Below are 12,196 nucleotides of genomic sequence, written 5' to 3'. Positions count from 1 at the left end.
CTGATGACACCTCTGTACTCATATCTGCGCCCGAACAAATTCTCCAATCTAATATAGATAGAACCACAGATCAAATAAGTCAATGGCTTCAAAATAACAGGCTGCTTCTTAATGCAAAAAAGACAATTGCAATAACCTTCCACACTGCCCAAAACAGAAATCCATTACTACCAACTATATCACTGGAAAAAAATAATGTTAAACTTGAAAATGAAATACAATTTTTGGGGGTCACTATTACTGATACGCTCACATGGAAAAGGCACATTGACGTTACCAGCACAAAACTTAGTAAAGTATGCTTCATGATCAGATCAATAAGGAATGTCACTAACACAAGTACCCTAACCACAATGTACCATGCACTTTTTCACTCTGTACTTAACTACGGAATCATCTTCTGGGGCCAAAATTCTGAATCGATTAAGATATTCACACTGCAAAAAAGATAGTCAGAACAATTATGTTCAAAAACAAAGAGACACTTGTAAACCATTATTTAAGAAACTAAATATTTTGCCCCTCCCATACCAATCCATACTAGAATTATTATTCTTTACCAAAAAAAGTATCAATAAAATCAGAAAAAATATGGATTACCACGATTATGACACAAGATCAAAAACCTCTTTATTAATACTTCCACACTCAACAAAACTGTACTGTGATGGTGTCAAAGGCATGGGAATAAAATTATATAACCATCTTCCAACTTTTATACAAGAAATCCAAGAAATAAATAAATTCAAACAGACAGTGAAATCTCTTTTAATAAAAGTCTGCTTTTATACCATCCAGGAATATTTAGAATCAAAATTGTTGTAGTGCATGATAATGTATCAAAGCTGAATGTTATTAAGTCAATTTTGTCACATCATGTAACAATTCTCTGTAAAGCTGTAACTTTAAGTAACATAATTTGTAGGTTATGTAAAATAATCATTCTTCTGTGTTCTTTTTTACTGTTTTAGACTCCTGCAAACTGTATATTTGTATTGACTTATCCCATATCAGTTGTACAAGCCATTGTACTGATTTGATCTATGGGACAAATAAATAATAAATAAATAAAGTGAAAACTCCAGATATAGCAGGAGTGTAGAAAGTATTTAAAATTTAGAAGAGTACAATGGAATCAAGATTAGTGCAAAACACTAGTGGATAATTAGAGTTAAATACTCAAATAAGAGAACAATTTTTACCATTCAAAACAGAGAAAAATACTGAAACGGGTGAACTGTTAGTGGCGAAACTTTAAGAAAGTAATGGTGGAAAATAATGAAATTGAAAGTCAACTTGAAATAATGAAAAAAATTCAGATTTGAAACTGTGTATTGAAACTGGATTCGGTAACACAACAGTTATGTACAGTAATAGTAATGACAGTTAAAATAGTTTTCTTGTTGAAGGAGAAAATCCAATTGAAGAAGCCAGTAATTTTGTTGTTGAACAAGATGAAGTTTTAAATGGTAGTATAATACCAGAAATGAACACTACCTACTTGAACAAAATTGCACAAACTATGAACTTTTGGTGACAACCAACCACAAAGAGAACTCTGAAACTGATATCCTGGCATGTCTTTTGTGTAGTTTTGCTTTTTCCTGAGTCGCTTTTCTTCTTCCATGTTCTTAAGATGTGTATGCAACACTCATCTGCTGGGTAAAGTGATTAGATAATAATAAGCTCGTCTGCTGTAGTACATGAATTTCACATGTGTGACCATGATGTTCATGAAGATGCTGATTCTATGCAACCAGTTTTCCCATGAATATAATGTATTTTTGAACTGTGTTATGAGGTGAAAATTCAGTGTAGTTTTGATGTTTAGCCTTTCATCACATCCCACAATATTCTTCAAAATGGCTTACCTACTCAGCATGTACAATGCCCATGGATAATGTGTTTTTTCATTGACTGTTTTGATGTTTGTGTCTCCCCACTTTGTTAGTGCATGATAAACAATGACACTCTTCATAACCATTATTGCTACAGGACCTGACATTCTATGCATTGTGCCCCAGCGATTCAGTACATGTTGCCACCAGTGTTCACTAGACTGCATAACACAGTTACGATCCCAGACATCGTTCACCAAACAGTTGGCATTTATAAAGTTTATTTACTGCACGGTGTTGTTTACTATGCCATTTCCAACACCATACGTAGTGCTACCAGAAAATGTTCCATCTGGGTTGTTAAGCCTAGTTTACACGACAACGCTAGGTTGCAGGCAACAGTGCTACCAACCACTGCACAACTCGTTGCTGAAACTAAACACTTTCAGCATGTTCCAACTTTGACAACACTAGTTGCATGAGCTTTCGAGGTTATATGTGTTCATTATTGCTGTGGCAAAGCTCTCGTCTACAAGACTGAAATCCCATCGCTCGATTTCCCAACACTTTGTTAAGCAATATTGTTGACAGGAAGGAAGGCTATACAAATTCAGGAAGCTGCATTCTTTATTCAGTATTCATCTATTTAAAACATCGCTGCAGTGTTCCCCATTCATGTATGTTAGAATTTCGAAATATTGCCATTGTTCAGATCTATCTTCAAGAGAGTAGTTTGCAAATCATTCTCTTCTTAATGCAGCCTGCTTCAAATAATTCTTGCTTTTAATGTTAATAATCATTACTGCTTAAGTTAATAATTGTTGGTGTTAATGAAAAAGCGTCATCACCAACTTAAACCGCAACATTCCATGAGTGGGGCCCTGTGTTCTTCACACTCATTCCCTACACACTTGCCATTCACGTGAACCACAACCACAGTCATGCCAGGCGAAATGGGCTACTGTTCTGCATTCCACTCAATCTCCATATGGGCCTCCAGTGACACATCAATCTCGCAAGGACACCAACAGTGCACTCTGCAACCAGGGCCATCGCAGCCGCCTCGGCCTGGCATTCGGCAGAGGTGTTCACATCAACCACAGCCATGTCTGTGCTTGTTGTAATGGGTGAGGATGCTTCCATGTCCCACCCCCCTTCCCCCTCCAAGAGGGCCTCGGGAGACACTCCTTACAATGCATTCTCATTGCCCTCACACTCGGCAATACCAATTGCTGCTGCCACACTGCTCAACTGTATCACCATATCCACTACATGCAGTCCCTTACACGTGCACGCCACCACCAAAACCTGTCATCTTGCAACTGCCACTGTTTCATCCAGATAACCCTCATCAAATGTGGTTTACCATTGTGGAGTAAATTTTTGCCAAAAACAACTTCATGCAAGATAGCAACAAATATCTAAACCTGGTCAAACATTCAAATGACTAATGTGTAATTTTCAGTAACATTATTGCTGCACCATCAACCCATGACAAGTTCAGTGCTGTGAAGCTGACAATCATGCAATGAATTTCACTGCCCTCCACTGTACCACTTCCACAAGTTCATTATAGCAAATTGTAAGATGACCACACCCCACAACCAAGCTACACATGAGCCCATCCAGATCTGCACATATGCTTCTGACAGTGATGTCACAGCTGCTGCCCAGCAACCAGACCTTTGTGCGGTCAACATACACCTGCACATGTCCCATCCACACAGTCAAAGAGAAAGAGAAAGAGAGAGAGAGAGAGAGAGAAAGAGAGAGAATGAGAGAGAATCTCGGCATAATCACAACTTTCACTTGTGGACAGTCGGTAACTGTGAATTTAAAAAAGGAGAAAGCCTGGGATTAATGGAACATAAGAGTGATTTATTGTGTTACACCTTCATTTCAATGCTTTTTGTTTCTTTTTTGTCATAATTTATGATAAAAGTGCAATAAAACATGCACTGTTTATCATTTCATGACTGTGTTACAGATAAATTAGCTACTGTGCAGCTTTTACTTGCTATGCAGGAACCAGCATATTTCAATCATGATATAGCACTGTATCTCTTACTGAAATGCACAGCGAGTAATCCACAAGGTAACAATATTGTAAATGTGATTTATGATAACTCTGTCTGTCTGTCTGTCACCTTTTTGCAGCTGAACCACTGAATCAAAATTGATGAGGTTTGCTGTGGAGACAGCTTGAACCCTGAGGAAGAACATAGGCTACTTGAAAAATTAAATTAGTAAGCAGAGGTGATAACAGTTGACAATATTGAACTGAAACAGCAAAACGTTTGTTGGCAATGCACTTTTTTACAATATGTTGCACAGTTAGTAAGAGCTATATCGTATTGGAAAGTACAAAATGCAGATCTTGAAAAGATCTACATAAAATTCCACAAAAGCATATGCTTATTTTTTACGGTTCACCTATAATCACCATTTTTGTCTTTTGATTACACCTGGCAGAGTGAATCCAAAAGACATCACAAAAATGGCAAATGTGGGTGATCCACAAAGAAAGGTACATGTTTTAGCAGAGATTTTTGTAGATATTTCTGATCTATATTTTAGTATGACATCAAATTATGTACCACATACTGATTAGGCAGGGTGTTACCACTGGCAAACATTTCACTTTATATAGCAGATTGCCTTTAAATGGCTGAATAGACTTTCGTCAAACACATGTAATGACATTTCTGATTCAAGTAGCCATCAAATAAATATAAAAAACTGCATTGAAATCATTGCATTTATATCAGAGCTGTGATGACATAGACATACAAAGACCGAGCAAGGTGGCACAGTAGTTAGCACACTGGACTCGCATTCGGGAGGGCGACGGTTGAAATCTGCGTCCAGCCATCCAGATTTATGTTTTCTGTGATTTCCCTAAATCACCTCAGGTAAATGCTGGGATGGTTCCTTTGAAAAGGCATGGCTGACCTCCTTCCCCATCCTTCCCTAATTCGATGGAACTGATGACCTCGCTGTTTGGTCCCTTCCTCCAAATCAACAAGCCAATATACAAAGACATATAACTTACATCACCTGACTTCATGTGATGGGGCAGCAAAGAGAATGGTGCACATCATGAGTTGTGCTTCTCTGATACTTACTGACTATAAAAATACTACTGATGTATGACTGAAGGTGCAGGTAAAAGCCAATTGAAAAAAGACACTATTTTTAATCACTGGAGAACTTTTGGAAATGGTTACAGACGGCACTCAGTTTATGAAGCAGCATACAGCTATGCTTTGAACAGACAAACAGACCCCACTTTCAGACAAAGTCTGCAGAAGAGTATTACTGTCTATCATTGTTCATACCTTTTCTTGATCATTTGTTAAATGAAATGTCATTAAGACTTCTTGCAACTCAGTTACAAGAATTGGACACTTACAAAAATTAGAATTGCAAAACTTAAGTGATGTGTTCAAAAAGTAAGGTGACTTTATATGAAAACTTTTATGAAAACAATATTTATTTATTCATCAGTATTCATGTTGTCCCCTTCAAAGTAATCCCCCTCAAATGCAATACACTTGTTCCAATGCTTCTTCCAATCCTCAAAGCACTTGTCATAAGCAGTTTTTTGTACAGCCTTGAGAACTTTCAGCGATGCATTTTTTATTTCATCAATCACTGGAAATCTTTGCCCTTCCATAGGTCTCTTCAGTTTTCGGAACAGCAAAATGTCGCAAGGAGCTGATGCATGATTTTTGTGTTGTTTTTGGCCAAAAAATCTCTCACAAGCAATGATGATCGAGCAGGTGCACTGATGTGATGTAAAAGCCATGAATTGTTTTTCCACAATTCCAGAGTTTTTTGTGCGTTGCTTCTTGCAAATGGTAGATAACATCAAGGTAATACTACTTACTGACCATATGACCATGCACTACACCACAGTAATTGGAAAAAAAGTGAGCTAAACTTTGACATTTGATCGAACTTGGAGTGCTTTTTTCAGTCTTGGCTCTATGGGATGCTTCCATTGGGAAGATTGAGCTTTGGTTTCGATGTCATAACCGTAAATGTTTTGTCACCAGTTATGACCCTTTTGAGAAAATCAGGATCATCAATGACATAATACAAGAGCTCCTGAGCAATGCTCATGCAATGGTTCTTCTGGTCGAAATTGAGATGTTTTGGAACAAACTTCGCTGACATGCATCTCATGCCCAAAATACCCAAAAAATTGCATGACATGAGACGACCGATATGCCAAGACCCTCAGCAACTTCTCTTATGGTAATTAGACAATTTTCCAAACCAATTTTCTTCACAGCTTTCATGTTAGCATCTGTTGTTGATGTGCTGGAGTGTCCAGAGCGAGGTTTATCATTGGCATCTTCTTGGCCATCTTGGAAGGGCTTGTACCACTTGTAAACATTTTTTTTACTTAGAGCTGACTCACTGTATGCCACTGTCAACATTCAAATATTTTAGAGCACTTGATTCCATTTTTCACAAAAATAACTTGATGCAAATTCTTTGTTTCATTTTTCATAATAATCGAAAGTTGCCAACCACATTAAAACTTGTCTAACCTTTCTATCTGTCAAAAACAAACAAAGTATGCTACACACTTGGAACTGTAAATGGATGTTTCAGATGTGTACCAACGTAACAAAAAAAATCGATAATTGAATGTACATTGCCAATCTATTTCTAGAACAGCCCTTATAGAGCATGGTTTACAAAGAGCTGAACCATACAAAGATGATGTGACATCGTTTTGAAGCTTTGAAGAGAGAGAGCTACAAATTTGGCAACAAATTCACAAAAATATGAAAAGGTCTCAATTAGAGGCCTATAATGGCTCTGCCAAATATTGGAGTCTTGAGCCAGTTGTTGTGCACATTTCCTATGACAGCCAGAACTGTGGAGAGATATGAAGACATATCACCATCTGAAGACAGATCAATGGAACAGGATGACAAAGGTTGTTTAAATGGACTGGCACAGATGCATAGCCATCAAGATATTCCATCAACCATGAATGCTGAGGAAGTGTTGGACAGCTTCTGCAGGAAACACAAGAGGAAACTTTCATTGCATCATGTTTAATAATAATTGTGATAAAATTATGACTGTAATAAAATTAAATTTCTAATATGTGTATCATATATGATAATGACTGTAATAAAATTAATTTTGTGTGCATGTGTCAGAAAAACATTCTGTACCTGCCCTGGCAAACATATTTGTTTTCCAGAAACCTTTACATTCACAACAGTACAGAATGAGTATGTCTTTGGTGATTAAATGTTTCTCAGGGTCACAAAATGTCATACATATGCTATGCATGATATTCTATGAGGGGAGTAATTGCAGTAATCTGAAGATTGATGGTCTCTGATCTAAATTGTATCTATTAATGCCAGGTTTCTCTACAACTGTTTTCAATATCAATAACTCTGGAAAGCTAATCATGCAAGTATATTTTCAAAACAAAGATGGATAAAATTTAATAGCAATTTGATAGATGATAATCATTTTCTTCTATTATTACTGATAAGGTTATGATCACCATTTACTACAGACACATTACTAGCAAACAGTTACGGTTGACAAATTTTTATTTTCTGTTCCTTCAGAGAACTTACTGTTGTCTGGTATTATTGAGTGTGTGCCTGTTCCTGTCACTAAGACAGCATCGTCATCGATTGATATCGAGACATTGTTAGGTACTGGTGCTACGGACACTTCACCAATTCCTGATAGTACATAAATTTTACCAGCTTTATTTAGTTACTACTAAGAATAAATTATCTCCAAGTATTTCTATTGTTGCTAAAAATTTACTGTCCAAAGTAACTACTGGCAAATTACTACATTCTTATATTACTAAGAAGTTGCTATGGAAGATTTACTGCATGCTGACATTAAGTACTAATACCTTATGTCACTGCTATAGGCACTGAGTTTAAAAAGCCATTACATAGCTTCAAGGATAAGTGATCTACCATATGTCATCCACATAGTACTACTTACTTCACCTCTGATTATATCACACATGAACTGAGTATACAGTTGAAGATTTATATTTAGGATACAAGAAGCATGTGCTCCAAGGATTACTATTTAAAATTATGTTTAGTACTGTAAAGAGAACGCTGACAAGATTTAGTGGATGTCAAAAAGTGAAAGTGTTTACTAAAGGTGCCTGTAATATATTGTATTTAATGATACCAAAGACAGTTTGGGATATTTTGGTTGTGGACCATGGTAGTTCACCACCTTGGGGGAAGGTAGAATGGCAGAAACTCCTACTGGCCTTGTGCATTTGTGTAGTACACACACACATATAGTGACACAGATTAATACAGGATGTGACACACTGATAATGACAGCATCCATTAATGACACATGAAATAAACAAACTTACAAATGTACTACAGGTTATAGAACATGACAACCATTATGAAAAGTTTTACAATGTGAGCAACGTAACATCTCAAAACTTAGGATACTGACATATTCACAGGATCTTCAAAATGTGATTTGTCATCTGTGGGAGGAGGGATGGGGGCAAAATTTGGTACTGCAGTGATTTAAGATGATATTTTTAAGCGAGTGTCATAGACAAAACATTTTGTAACTGAACTGTGGGGGGTTGTTATGGAACAAGAGAAGCTAATTAGATAATCATATAGGGTAGAAAGCTAATGATAATGAGCAGTACATGAAGTGGAGGTAATTTTATGTACATATGAAATGATATATAATTATGAACGTTATTGTACAATGAACCTATTATTCCCTGGTTAGGAGGTGTCATTTATTAGAATGTATCATGATAGATTGAATAACATTAAAACCCATGAGGAATCATAGCATTAATTAATATTGTGATCAGGGAACCATTTTCTTTTGTCATTAAGGAATGAGCAACTGTATTGTGTATATTATTGTAGTGTGAGGAAGAGGGACTCATTGAGAGTCAACCAACAGTTACCATCATGTTAGCACCCATTGTCCTCTGTGCAAGGAAAAACCCTTTCTTTCCTTGTTAAAGGGAAGTAGCAATTTGTTGGTAACTGCCATGGTTTTGCACCCTATCCAGTGAAACAATTTTTTTTCCACTGCTGCACGGAGATAATGGTTTCTTGATTTCTGGTTCGTATTTGCTCAGATAGTGGGGTCATATAGAAATAATAATGCTATTAATAGTTTACATGTTTGAGGAAACAGTACATCCTATAAATCTTCCTCAATGAGAGACATACCGTAATTTAGTGATGTCAATCCCCTAACAAGTTTATATACAAAGAATATTATGAAACCAATGAACATATCAGTCTAAGAATAAATTTTAAATGAATATCTGATGGAATATAATTAAGTTCCTTTTTATAAGGGGTTTTTTAGATTTAATTTACTAACTGACAAATTCAGAAAAAGGATTATTACATTTGCTAGGGGGGGGGGGGGGGGGGGTAGTAATATTAATTGGCACAGGTTGTACAAAGGAATTTTGTATTGTTTTGGATTTACTATATGCTATGGTTGGGCTTACATAACATTTGTAATGGGAGGTTAGCTTAATCTATAAGTGGCCAAGTCTATTAATTGGTTACCCTGACTTACCAAAAGGACTTCAAATGAAGAAAGAGGTACAGCTGGTTAACCACCTCCTCCCCCCCCCCCCCTCCCTTGCAGTTAGGTCTGCACATATAGCAATGTACATTGCCTCTGGATGAATAAACTACTACTACTACTACAGATAGATTATGACAAAGATATTTTACATCTGTGCCATAATTAAAGAATCTATAGTTGGATAGTTGAGTGGCTGCTTTGCAGCATCGACTCAAGTAACTTTCACACAAAGCAATCCAACATCTTAAAACAAAAATGTAACTTACATTTTTCTGAATCTATTTTGAATTGAATAGTTCAAAAGGTGATGGACTGTGCCAATATACTATGTGGCCCTGCACCATAGGCCAACAGATTGTGGTTATAATAAGTAAAAGACGTCACAGTTGATTTTGACAGGTACCTCAAAGCAGGATCTATTTGCATTGGTGTTCTTTAAATTTCAGTGATGATGCAAGAGTAATAAAATTATTTAAATAATGTATTACAATATTTGATTTCAATATATAGAGAATATTATTACATTAAGAGAGCTGATTCAATTAGTAGACCTGTTATTACTAAAACCTATGTAATTATTTGACTTTAAAAGAAACATAAAAAGAGGTGATAATATGCTTTCAGATGTAAATTGAACTTGTAGCTTTTAAGAAAATGAATTATGAAAGAAAGATGAGTCTTGTTTGTAATATTTTGTAAATGCCCATGTAATAAACATGAACTGTTGCACAACTCAGTGGAAATTCATTGGAAGTTGTTAAAAGAAAAAGAAGCTAATTAATGTACTGCAAGTGAGTATATTTCAAGTATAATTTTTTCACGATTTTGCCACCAAAAACCCTCTCAATAATGAGATGCAAAGAAATTTGAGGATGACACCCCAGTCTACAGATATAGCATACAAGCCAATGAAGTAAAAAAAATGTAATGATGTAACTGTGATAAACTTTAAAAATTTACTTAATAATAACAATAAAACTCTTTTATTTGATAGCAGGTCTTAACTCTGCCTGAGCAAGGTCAGGTAATGCAGATTGTACAAAATAATGTGCCTTGCCATGATTTTTTTTTTTTTAATGATCTGGTAGGCACACTAATTCAATAACTTGGCATGATCTTCTAGTGAACTTTCTCAATCTTTTTCTGCATATTCAGATTCCTTATCCCAAACAAACAATCCACCATGGAGTTTTGAGAATTTGCATACACACCAGATTTTGCTCATGACAACCTTAAAATGTTAATGAATCTAAATTGTTCAGTTCAACCAATTGCTTAACATAGTATAGCAACATTTAAGAGAATTTAGACTGCATCACAGAATTATAACAATAATATATACCCTAAACGTGAAACACAGCTAAAAAATGTTATAAAATAAACCAATTTAACTAAAATGCTTAAAAATTAATACTTTCTACTCCTTAAAATATTTCTCTAACTTACTTACCTGCAATCGACATTACAACTGCAGGCCCGTAACCTATGCTCAAATTCCTCAAGGACGGTGAAGGCACACTGGGAGTCACTACCTGCATGCACAAAACTAAATACATTAGTACTGAAAACATGAATTTCGATGTGGCTGATCATACAATCCACCTCCTACATAATGAAAATAATCTGTTACTGACAATATAGCGTAAATGGATAGATAAAGTGGCAGCAGGAGAACACGTACACAAAAAGGTTTAACTTTTATAAGCTTTTGGAGCCAGTGGCTCCTTCTTCTGGCAGGAGAGTTGAAGGGGAAGGAAGAGGGGTGAAGGAAAATCACTGCAGAGGTTTAAGAAAAGGGGTACAATTTAGAAAAGTTATCCATAACCTCGGGTCAGAGGAGACTTAGCAGACGGGAAGTGAAGGAAAGGGTCTAACTCACTCCCCCCCCCACTCACCACACTCAAACTCAAGCACCCAGAACACCTCACTGTGGTAGGTTACTGTGCCAAAACAGAGAAACTCTCTTTCCTTGTGGACCAACACCTTCGTTCTCTTATCCGTAACCCACCCTCTGATACAAAAGACATCCAACATTTCCTCTACCAGTTCTCCACTGTTTCTCTTGCTTTATGACCTGGCACCCTGCTCATACTCTCAATGCCACTGTCCTCTAAACTACCAACCCCAACGGCCATGGCCTTGTCACTACTGAATTCCACCTTTCCCAATGCCCAACCGACTCTAAGCCAACAACCTTCCCCCTGGTCACCATGACCAATTTAATTCATCAAAAATTCTATACTCTCATAGTAGATATAATCCTGTTAAATGGCTTGGTTAAGCTGTTACAGCCTGAGGTGGTATTGGGTAATTTGGGGGCGGGGGGCTCCTTTGCGGCTGGTGCATGGGATTGTTTGGAGGATTAAGGGCATGTGTGAGTATAGTGTGGGAGAATTCTCTGCAAGCCCAGTTTGGAGGGTAGTGTCTGCTTGATCATCCATTCATCATGTTTTGAAGCAGAACCCTTAGGAACTAGGATTGATCAAAAGACAATCAAATCACAAAAAGTTAATATTTACACGATATTAGCAATAAACTATCACTATACAAGCTAATTCTATTCATGTCTACAAATTAAAAATAGAAATGGTTATTCTTTCTCACTTATTACATAGCTCATGTTTTAGTTTAATGTTTACTTGGTTAAAATAGTGTTTTCAGAGAAAATAATTACCACATCTATAAATTAAGAATTTGAAGGTACAGAACTAAATTTGGGACTTTTACCTGAAAAGTCAGACGTG

General features: G+C 36.4%; 1 long non-coding RNA gene across 1 annotated transcript in view; it reads right to left on the bottom strand.

The window, feature by feature from the left end:
- Positions 1-10,931, bottom strand: part of LOC126481696 (uncharacterized) — a 32,881-nt gene extending 21,950 nt beyond the window's left edge. The window contains exon 1 of the long non-coding RNA XR_007587616.1: positions 10,903-10,931. This is a non-coding gene — a long non-coding RNA (uncharacterized LOC126481696). The remainder of the gene's footprint in view (positions 1-10,902) is intronic.
- Between the last annotated feature and the right edge of the window lie 1,265 nt (positions 10,932-12,196).

This window comes from Schistocerca serialis, chromosome 5 (genome assembly GCF_023864345.2).
Source record: "Schistocerca serialis cubense isolate TAMUIC-IGC-003099 chromosome 5, iqSchSeri2.2, whole genome shotgun sequence".
Taxonomy (NCBI): Eukaryota; Metazoa; Arthropoda; class Insecta; order Orthoptera; family Acrididae; genus Schistocerca; species Schistocerca serialis.
The sequence above is the reverse complement of the archived record's forward strand: the minus strand, read 5'-3'. Positions and strand labels throughout refer to the sequence as shown.